General features: G+C 47.3%; 1 long non-coding RNA gene across 1 annotated transcript; it reads left to right on the top strand.

The window, feature by feature from the left end:
* Positions 1-2,169: 2,169 nt before the first annotated feature.
* Positions 2,170-6,772, top strand: LOC310648240. Its single transcript, XR_014494038.1, has 4 exons — positions 2,170-2,302; positions 4,020-4,112; positions 5,937-6,075; positions 6,648-6,772. It is a non-coding gene; the product is annotated as an uncharacterized lncRNA (long non-coding RNA).
* The last annotated feature ends 3,360 nt before the right edge of the window (positions 6,773-10,132 follow it).

Here is a 10,132-nt window from a genome sequence, read left to right as displayed (position 1 = left end):
ATGGCTGGGCAGGAGGATTAAACACCATCACATGGGTACCTTCTCTACGAAGCAAAAGTCCAACTTCACTGACCCATGCCCTGTAATTCTGTCCAGACCGCTTCAGTTTTGAATCACCAGCCAGTGGTACAATAGAGGGTGCCTGTTGAGGAACATGCAATTGGGGTACTGGCTGTGCAGGTTGTGCAATTGGGACTTGGCCTGCAGGAGGCACTGGTTGTGCAGGCTGTGCCATCTGGACATAACCAGCAGGGGGCACCTGTGGCGCCTGTGCCAGGGCCTGGGGCAGTTGCACTGAAGCTGCTACAGGTACTGGTGCTGGGGGTGGCTGTACTTGAGCTGCAGTGCCACCCTGGCCAGCAGGTGTTGGTGCTTGAGCTGCTACATTAAGTTGACCTGCAGTTAGCATTGGCCTTTGTATTTGAGGAACCAGTGGAGGCTGCACTTGGGGTGAAGGCTGCTGTGCTCCATCTGAGACAGGGACTTTAATAGTAGCAGTATTAATAGGCATTCTAGCTGAAGCTCTCAATGAATGAGGAGGTGTGGCAGCTTGAAGCGATGCCTGCTGAAGGGATATCTGTGAAACTGCATTCTGCATTCTTTGAAACAGAAAACAGTCAGGCTCCCATTCGTCTGACACAAGATTCCACTGTGGGCGTGCCTCTGTCTTTGAGGGAGAAGGCAAAATGGCGATCCCTTGTGGGTGTGGCTTTGCTTGTGAAGAGGGAGGCAAAATGGCCGATTCTGAAAACTGAATGCCAGCAGAGGCTCTCCCATGCTTTTCATACCATGCTGCACACAACTTTGCCTTTAGCAGATCCTTCTCTAAAATTTCAATTTGTTCATAATAACTGTGCAAAGTCTTCTCATGCACAGTTTGCTCAGTGCTTGGAGAATAATAGCTCACCTCCTTCCCTAGTGAAGCCGTAGGTTTAGCACCAAATCTCTCATAATCAGCCTGATCCCCATGAGCAGAAGTTACAACTGGGGCATCAGCTTGAGAGTCAGTAAAAACAGAAAATGGTGAAACTGACCTTGGCTCAGAGGCTGCTTCTCCAAGATGTGTAGCCGATGCCAACGGAGTCTGTAAACTTGAAGGAAGATCTCTCTGTGGAACGGCTGCCTCCTCCTTAGCAGACAGATAACAGGCCTTCTTCTTTCTGCTTTTCCTGGGCATATTTTCAGCAATGAATCACAGCCTCCTCAGTGCTGGACTAACTGCCTAATTGCCTATCAATAAATCTTGAAAATAAAAATAAACCATCCTCGGGGACCAAATGTCGCGGAACAATTAACAGTCCGACCAGAGGTGGATGGACCGTGGTTCATTTGCATGGTCAATATCAAAGAAAAGAAAACCAAGGCATATTCTATAGTAAAACTTTTAATGAGAAAACAAAAGACCTAGACTGACCACATTCTTTCATGAGGCAGAAGGAGAAAGGTAAAACTGAAACTGTGAACTTTTTCAGGCCTGCGCACAAAGCAGTTTAAAACCAAAACATTGGCTGGACATAGCTGGAGTCACTATGGTTACAAGATAAGATAAGGTGCAGAGCAGAAAGAGATGTACACTTAGGAATGAGCGAAGCTGGCAAAACTAAAAAAACACGCAGTGACAGTTTTGCCTTTTGGTACTGTCCATAGGGTTTTCATGGCAAAGATACTGGAGTGGTTTGCCATTTCCTTCTCCAGTGGATCACGTTTTGTCAGAACTCTCTGCTATGACCTTTCCGTCTTGGGTGGCCCTGCACGGCATAGCTCATAGCTTCATTGAATTACGCAAGCCCCTTCGCCACGACAAGGCAGTAATCCATGAAGGGGTGAGTCATCTAGAGACCTCTATTTGGTGGACTTCCCGTCCCTTTAAGGCGACTGTCCCCCAGTACGTTTAAAAACAACCTTCTTGCCACGGCCGACTTCCTGTCCACTTACCTTACCTTTCCCCCCACAGAGACCTTCTCAATACGGCGGACTGCCTGTCTGTTCAAATTGGCCATCCCCCGGTTTATTTGGAATAGACCTTCCTATTATGGCCGACTTCCTATCCGTTCTTCTTAGTCTTCCGTGCCAACTTCCTTTCGAAGCGACCTTCTCGCCATGGCGGACTTCCTGTCAGTCCTCTACGGTCATCCGCCAGTATCTTTGACAACGATCTTCTCAGTATGGCCGCCATCAACTTCCTGTTGATTTGCAGCACGGTTCTCTGCTTTTTCCTATGCTATTTTCTGCTCTATACTGCCGTGGTGCACGTCTACCGACAAGGCCGCAAGAAGGAAAAAAAAGCCTGGTAGAGCCTCAGGTAAACCGAGTCATCCCCGCAGTTCCTGATTCCAGAAAGATATCGGGTTTTTCTATTACTTAGTTAGCGGGAGATCCGCACCTACCCGACCTAGTTAGCGGGGGATCTCCACCCCTCCCGCCACCCTGACCACTCATTTGCTCCTCTTCCCTAAGCTGACTGCCCACTTGTTCCTGGCCTTTTGCTGCGTCTGTAAGGAAGCGACCGACTACCGGTAGTGGTGGCGCCAGCAGCGGTTGGGAGACCGGGTCTCTTTGTACTCATTCCGTTTCAACTTTAGAAAATCGAGTGGCTAAATTGGGAACATAGAGATGAAGTTAGTTTGTTTCAATAATACACTTAGGGTTTGTTTATGCGTGCTCAGCAGCGGCTTCTGTTGTGCTACAAAGATCGCGGAGCTCCTTTTTAGAGCCGGGACCGGCGCTCAAGATTTTTGGTGTCCGGGTCGGGAATGGGGTTCCGTCCCGTCTCTGGAGTCTCCTCGAAGGCTGCCAAACAAGGCAGCTGTTATAAAGGTGTTTCCCCAGCATCCCAGTCTCGGATGTAGGAAGAACGAGTCGTATCGCGCTTCTCTATATTATATCTTAATAGGTTCCTCTTAAAATTGTACCCCGCTCCCCCCCCATCCACCAAACCAAGATATTTTTTATTCAACAATAGTTTTGTTTGTTCTGCCTTGCTATTTCTTTAAGGAGATTGTACGTATGTACGTTGGTATTTATGTTACTTTTGATGTTTCTAAACAATATTTCTTAGAGATAACTATATATTAATATACGTTGAATGTTAAATATCTAATTGAAATAAATTGTATACATTTTATTAAGAAAGGATAAATATAAATTGATATAAAAATATAATTTATTTTGAAAATGTATATAACTTATCGGTGGCTAATAGCAGGGCTTTTCAACCTTTTCACCCATTGTACCACTTTTAGGATATGCCAACATCTGAGTACCACTATTCACCTAGCAAGGTGTCAAAAACTTGATGACCTAAAAAAAAAAGGAAAAAAGTGATGAAGTACAGGTAGTCCTCGACTTACAAGAGTTCGCTTAGTGACTGTTTGGAGTTACAGTGGCACTAAAAAAAGTGTCCCCCAAGCCACAGCCGAGCAAGACATCTGTCTGCCCGACCAGCGGCGCCCTTCCTCCTGTCTGAGATTTTCATTGTTGTTAGCATTTCTGTTGAGGATTGGTAGCGGGTGTGGAGTGGGTGTTTGGTTTTTATTCCCCCCATCTGCTGGGTGGTTGCAGCAGGTTTTGATCACTTTACATGACCCTGGGACACTGTGACCATCATAAATATGAATCAGTTGCCAAGCATCTGAATGTAAATCACAAGACCCTGGAGATGCTGCAACATTCCAGCTGATCGGCACTTCTTCTGGGCTCAGCAGAAGCACCAGGATCGGCGCCGAGCTCCAGCTGGAGCCTGGCACTGATCCTGGCACTTCCGCTGAGCCCTGACAGCCTTGCAGCTCCAGCCGTCTCTCGCTCAGGCTTGTGCAGTGCTGCCACCGGTTCAGCTCATTCCCCTCTACCGCTACCACTTTTCTAGGATGGTTGCGTGCCAGGTGCCAATGTACCACAGGTGGTACCCGTACCACTGGTTGAAAAGCCCTTCCTTATTATCATTGAATGTATGGATAAAAGGGGGGAGACAAGATTAGTAGGAATTTACTAATTTGTTTGCCATCCATCTAACTTTGCAGAACTTTGTCCAAAGCAAGTCAGGTTTACGAATGGCAGGAAATTCCTCCCTTTCCTCTCCAGGTTGCCGGAAACAGCCCACCCACCGCCCAGAGGTACAAGAAAGAAAAAGCAGGTCTCTCTGGGGGCAACAGGAGACTCGGGTCTTTGCAGAGTACGCCGTCTCGTTCCTCCCGTGTAATCTGCGAGAGCCCTTCTGGGCCCGGCGAACTTTCTGTCCGTTCCTATCGGCCATCCCCCAGGACCTTTGTACTAGGACCTTTCCATCACGGCTGACTTCTGGTCCTTTTTTTATCATTCCCCTAACTTCCTTTCAGAGAGTGAGAGAGACCTTCTCGGCACGGCGGACTTCCTGTCCTAGCAAATTCGCTGCCCCACAGGGCCTTTGAAAAACGACCTTTCCACGATGGCCATTTTCCGGTCCAACCTTCTTAGTCATCCTCCAACTTTTTTTCGTGGCGACCTTCTGGGCCCGGTGGACTTCACGTCCGATCAACAAGTTAGACCCTAGATTTAAAATGCCATTAAAAAGGTTTATTTCTTTCGGCGGCCGCAATACCGGGTTTGACCACAGGAGGGCATGATTTCGTTCCTCATAGCATTAATAATGAGGCCCTCGTAGGCCTTTCCCCTAGGATCGGGACACCGAAAAGCAAAGCCACAAAGCGCAGAGCGCCCCCTTCACAGGGACCTCAAAATGGCCAACTCCCTGTCTGCTCCTTTTAGTCTTCCCTGCCAACTTCCTTTCGTAGCGACTTTCTCGCCACGGCGGAGTTCCTGTCAGCTCAGCCGCGGCTTCCGTTGTGCTACAAAGATCGCGGAGCTCCTTTTTAGAGCCGGGGCCGGCGTTCAAGGTTTTTGGCGGCCGGGTCCGGAATGGGGTTCCCTCCCGTGTCGGGGGTCTCCTCGAAGGCTGTCAAGCAAGGCAGCCGTTTAATGGTGTTTTCCCAGCGCCCAAGTCCCGGATGTAGAACAACGAGCGGTATGGCGCTTCTCTGTATAAGATCTTAATAGGCTCCTCTTAAAAGCGTACCCCGCTCACTCCCGTTCACCAGACTAAGATGTTTTCATTCAAGAATAGTTTTGCTTGACCTGCCCTGCTAATTCTTTAAGGAGATTGTACGTACGTACGTTTCTTTTTAATAATAATAATAATAATAATAAAATTGGAACTCCTGCTCAAGCAGGAGACCTTACAAAACCACAGACTTGGGAGCCTGGAGGTCATCTAGTCCACCCCCGTGCTCAGTCAGGAAGCCTTATACCATTTCAGACAAACGGCTGCCCAGTCTTTTCTTAAAAACTTCCAGTGTTGGAGCATTCACCGCTTCTGGAGGAAGGCTCTTCCACTGGTTAATTGTTCTCACTGTCAGGAAGTTTCTCCTTAGTTCTAGGTTTTGGGGTAAGGCACATCATCACATTTCACATCATCAAGTGAAAAATCGGAGGAATATTATGCCACTGAAATTAGTTCAAATTAAGTATCGGGATAAGTTTCAGGCGGAAACTCAGTTAACGAGAAGCACGATTGCCCTAGTCTTAAATCTTCTGAGAGTCGGGCAAAGAGCCACTCTCCAGGGTCCCATCGCAGAATCCGGTAGCTGTGCAGAGAAGGCCCTTTCCTAGGGGCCCGACGCTTTACTTTCTGGCCGGGGGTGGGTGGGAGTCAGAAACGACCTCCAGGGCCCTCTTAGCAGCAGAATCCAAAACAGAAAGGAGACGAGACAGGCAAGCGGGTAGCTTTGCAGCAAGCAGGCGGCATACGAAACCCAGGGCGGTTCCGATAGTATTTTGGGTTTATCGAGTCAGCACTGTTTTTCCGAGGATAGGGGCAACTTCAGTAGTTGTTTTGTATTTGTCTTTAGCTCTCTTTTGGGCAAGAAGCAGTCTGCGTAACACTCGTTTCTCCCACTTTCTAGAACTAGGCCGCTCGATGGATGCAGGCGCGGAGCCCTTCTGTGAAGATGTTTCATCAGCCTGCCCCTTGGAAAGCGAAATGCCAAGGTGACCACCCTATCCTTTGGGCCACGGGGGACAGCGAGAGCTTGGAGTTTAGAGGTCAGGAGCCGGTGTTTTGTGTTACGTGCCTACGGTCCGCTGCGATCTTGTCAGCAGCACTCTCCATCGCTTCTGGCTCTCCCAATTCTGTAACTATCTGTTTTGTTGTTGAGATATAATGTGGCATCTGCCTTTTTCACAGAGGGAGTAACAAACTTTCCAGGCCCCTGCCGATACTTTCTTTAAAATCAAACATTTGCCTTTTAAAATACTGCCAGAACATTGTTACGCTCTGCCAGATTTTGTCTACACTAGTTAGTAGCAGAACATCCACAGAGACCCGTATTGACTGAAAAGCAGTTTCGGAGCAGTTAGCCAAAGGGCTGCTCTGTAGTCACAGAGCGACTCGTGAGCCACAGGGAACCCCATCCTCTACCAGAAGGAAGAAAGAGGTAAGATGTTTTTCTAAAAAGAAAACAAAAAAAATTGTAAGCAACTATATTCTCCCCAAGGGGACTTTTTTCACCTGTGGTCTCAGTCCTAGGCTCTGGTGTCTCAGTTTGCTTTTCCAATCCACTTAAGCAAAACCTTTAAATGAAACGATCTCATAATTCACTTCTCTTAATGGACAGGAGTAGAAGAGTCGCTTCACCCACACGTCCTAGAGAGGAAGGAAAAGATCTACCGCCCGATCGGTCCTGTCCTCGCCAACGTGGTTGGCCTCGGGAAGGTTCGTTCAACCAGACTTCGACAGACCATCCACGCACGGCTTCAGGGGCTTCTTAGCTCACGGTAGCCCCAGCATTCGGTCTCAGCTTAACACAAGGCATACACCAGGCCGGTGCGGCCAATTCAGGAAACCACAAATTCCTACTCGGGTCAATGCATGAACCCCGTTCGTTTAGAGAAGGTGCCGCCCTCGCTACCGCCGAGTAGGTCTCCTCGCCCGCGCCCTGGAGGCCAAGCCCTTCCGCCTCTTGAGATGCAGACTTGCTGCTGCCGTGCCTTTTCGTCTGCTAGCAGGTGGGTTCTTTTGCTCCGCTTCGATCTGCTCTGCTTTCCTCAACCCATTTTTTGCTGCTTTCGTCTCCTGCCTTCTCTGTAAATCTACGCGAAAGCTGATGAGAAGTAAAGTTTTAGTATTTACTGAGAAAAAAAATATTGTTATATGTATAGTCATCTGCTGCAGCTGTAGACGGATAAATAAGTCTGTGGAGCCAGCGTGAGAGGACGGGGTTTGGTCTTTGCGGTAACCGAGTCGGCGGAAGGATCCGAAGAGACTCTAAAAGGACCAGCCGTCCGCAAGGAATATAAATCCTTCCATTCCCCACTATCTAGTCAGAGCCGAGGTGGGTTTTCAGAGGAGAGGCGAAACATCTTCAAAAAGGAACGGGATTCCGGTCGCGTCAGGAAAAAGGATCTTTGGGAGAACCACGACTCGGATGACTCAAACACACAAAGAAACCGTTTGAAAATATTAAACACGGAACATATCGCTAGGGAACAATTTAATCATTTTTAACGAGAAAAGTACATTTGTGGAAAGTAAGCCTACATAGCACATACATATATCTTAAGAGGGTAAAATGTGACGTCTGATTCCAAATCCTATTTTGTATAATATATAGGAGTCCAAATAACATTAAATAATTAGGTTGAAAAATCCAACCTGGAGTACTTTAATTTCTATTTTATCGATATAATTAAAGTCTAAAGGCGAGGATCTGGACAAAAGGCAAAAACAAACCAATATCAGACGAAGACACATTTGTCTGCATTCTGCAACGGCCAAGCATTAAAGTTAATTTATTCATATTCTAAAGATAAGGTAAGCGGGTAATTTTCAGAAAAAGACATAATTGCTTGCGTGCGGAAGGGTCGGTCTGAATTTGCGTTCCCACATGGGTACGGACGCACACATAACCGGAATAATTTAAAATAGTGGAACGGTCACAAATCTTCCATTCTAAACGTAGATGTGTTAGGAAGCCCCAGCGTTTCCATCCCAATTATCGATCAGGTCCACGCTTTTCAAAATTTAGCAATTCTGCTAGTATCTGCTATTTGCCATATCGTTAACCAATAATATCCTGGGAAATTAACAAGGACGCAACAAAATGTTTTTTCAAGAGCAAGATAACTTTGCGAATCCTTCGCTCAAAAAATAAATACATTAAAAAAATAAAAAATAAACCTTTTTAACGGCATTTTTAAATCTATATTATTAAAATTATTAATATTAACATGCCAACGTAGGCCTTAATTCGCTTTAATGCTTTCGAAGAAGGATTCGTTCTTCCGCGCCTGCGTCGCAGCAAACGGGATTCCCTTTTAACTTTTATATTAATAATAAGTCGTTCATAATAATAATATTCATATTTAATAATAAAGCATTAATAAAAAAGAGAAGAATAACGTTGAAGCGCCATGAAAAAGGATTGTTTGTTTCGGTGGCAGCAATACCCCGTTTGACCACAGGAGGGCACCGTTCTCCGTCCCACACCATTAACATCGAGGCCGCGGTAGGTCTTTCGCCTAACATCGGGACACTGAGAAGCGAAGCCCCAAAAGCGCAGAGCGTCAGCCAAAGCGTCACCGTTCTACGCTCCTGCAAAAGGGACGAGCTGCTTCCGTCATCCTTCCGCGCACGTCAGCCGGCTCGTTCTTCACGAGTAATCGCCGAGAGACCTTCTCGGCCCGACGAACTTCCAGTCCGTCGATATCGGCCTTCCTCCAGGTCTTTGAAATAGGACCTTTCCATCACGGGCCGACTTCCGGTCTTTTCTTCTTAGTCATCGCCCAAGTTCCTTTCGCGGCGACCTCGCGGGCACGGCGGAATTCACGTCTGATCGACAAGTTAACAGAGCGTACATTTAAAACGCTATTAAAAATATTTATTTATTTTGGCTGCCGCAACTCCCGCTTTGACAGGAGGGCAGTTTTCCGTCCCATAACATTATCACCGAGACGACGGTAGGCCTTTTCGAAGGCCTCAACGCCGCTATCGCTAAGGGATGTAAAACAGCGCCCTCTCATGGTATACGCCGGCGTAGCGGCCACCAAAATAAACCAACCTTTTCAGTACCGTTTTAAGATTATAATTCTTTATTAATCAAACCTTATCAATATTAGGCGATCTTATTCTGCGCCTGCGTCTCAGTGAAAGGGTCCCCCATCCCTCTATTCATATTAATAAGGCGGTAATAATAATAATAATAATAATAATAATAATAATAATAATAATAATAATAATAAGGGACACGGTGGCTCAGTGGGTTAGGACGCTGAGCTTGTCGATCAGAAGGTCGGCGGTCTGGCGGGTCAAATCCCGAGTGCCGCGTAACAGAGTGAGCGCCTGTTACTTGTCCCAGCTTCTGCCAACCTAGCAGTTCGAAAGCACGTAAAAATGCAAGTAGAAAAATAGGGACCACTACGGTGGGAAGGTAACAGCGTTCCGTGCGCCTTTGGCGTCTAGTCATGCCGGCCACATGACCACGGAGACGTCCTCGGACAAGCGCTGGCTCTTCGGCTTTGAAACGGAGATGAGCACCGGCCCCTAGAGTCGGAAACGACTAGCACACATGTGCGGGGGAACCTTTACCTTTACCTTTTTTAATAAGAAGAAAGATAATAACCTTAAAACGCCATTTAAAAAGGATTATTTCTTTCGGCGGCCGCAATACCCGGTTTCACCACAGGAGGGCACGATTTTCCGTCCCATAGAGTTCTCATTGAGGACGTCGTAGGCCTTTCGCCTAGAATGAGGACTCCGAAAAGCGAAGCCACAAAGGGCAGAACGTCCCCTTTCACAGAGACCTTCCCAGCACGGCGGACTTCCCGTCCGTTTAAAGTACCGTCCCCCCGGACCTTCGAAAAACTACCTTTCCATCACGGCCGACTTCTGGTCCGTTCTTCTAAATCACCCTCCCAACTTCCGTTCCCAGTATGGCGAACTTCCCATCCGTTCAAATTTGCAGTCCCCTAGGGCCTACACGTCCGTTCTTCTTTATCATCCTAACTTCCGTTCCTGGCAAGACGGACTTCCCGTCCTTTCACATTTGCAGTCCCCTAGAGCATTTTGTTCCGTTCTTCTTTATCATCCCCCTAACTTCCTTTC

Source organism: Vipera ursinii (assembly GCF_947247035.1).
Source record: "Vipera ursinii genome assembly, chromosome: W".
In the NCBI taxonomy this organism is placed as follows: domain Eukaryota; kingdom Metazoa; phylum Chordata; class Lepidosauria; order Squamata; family Viperidae; genus Vipera; species Vipera ursinii.
Note: the sequence above shows the minus strand (reverse complement) of the source record. Positions and strands in the feature narration are given on the sequence as shown.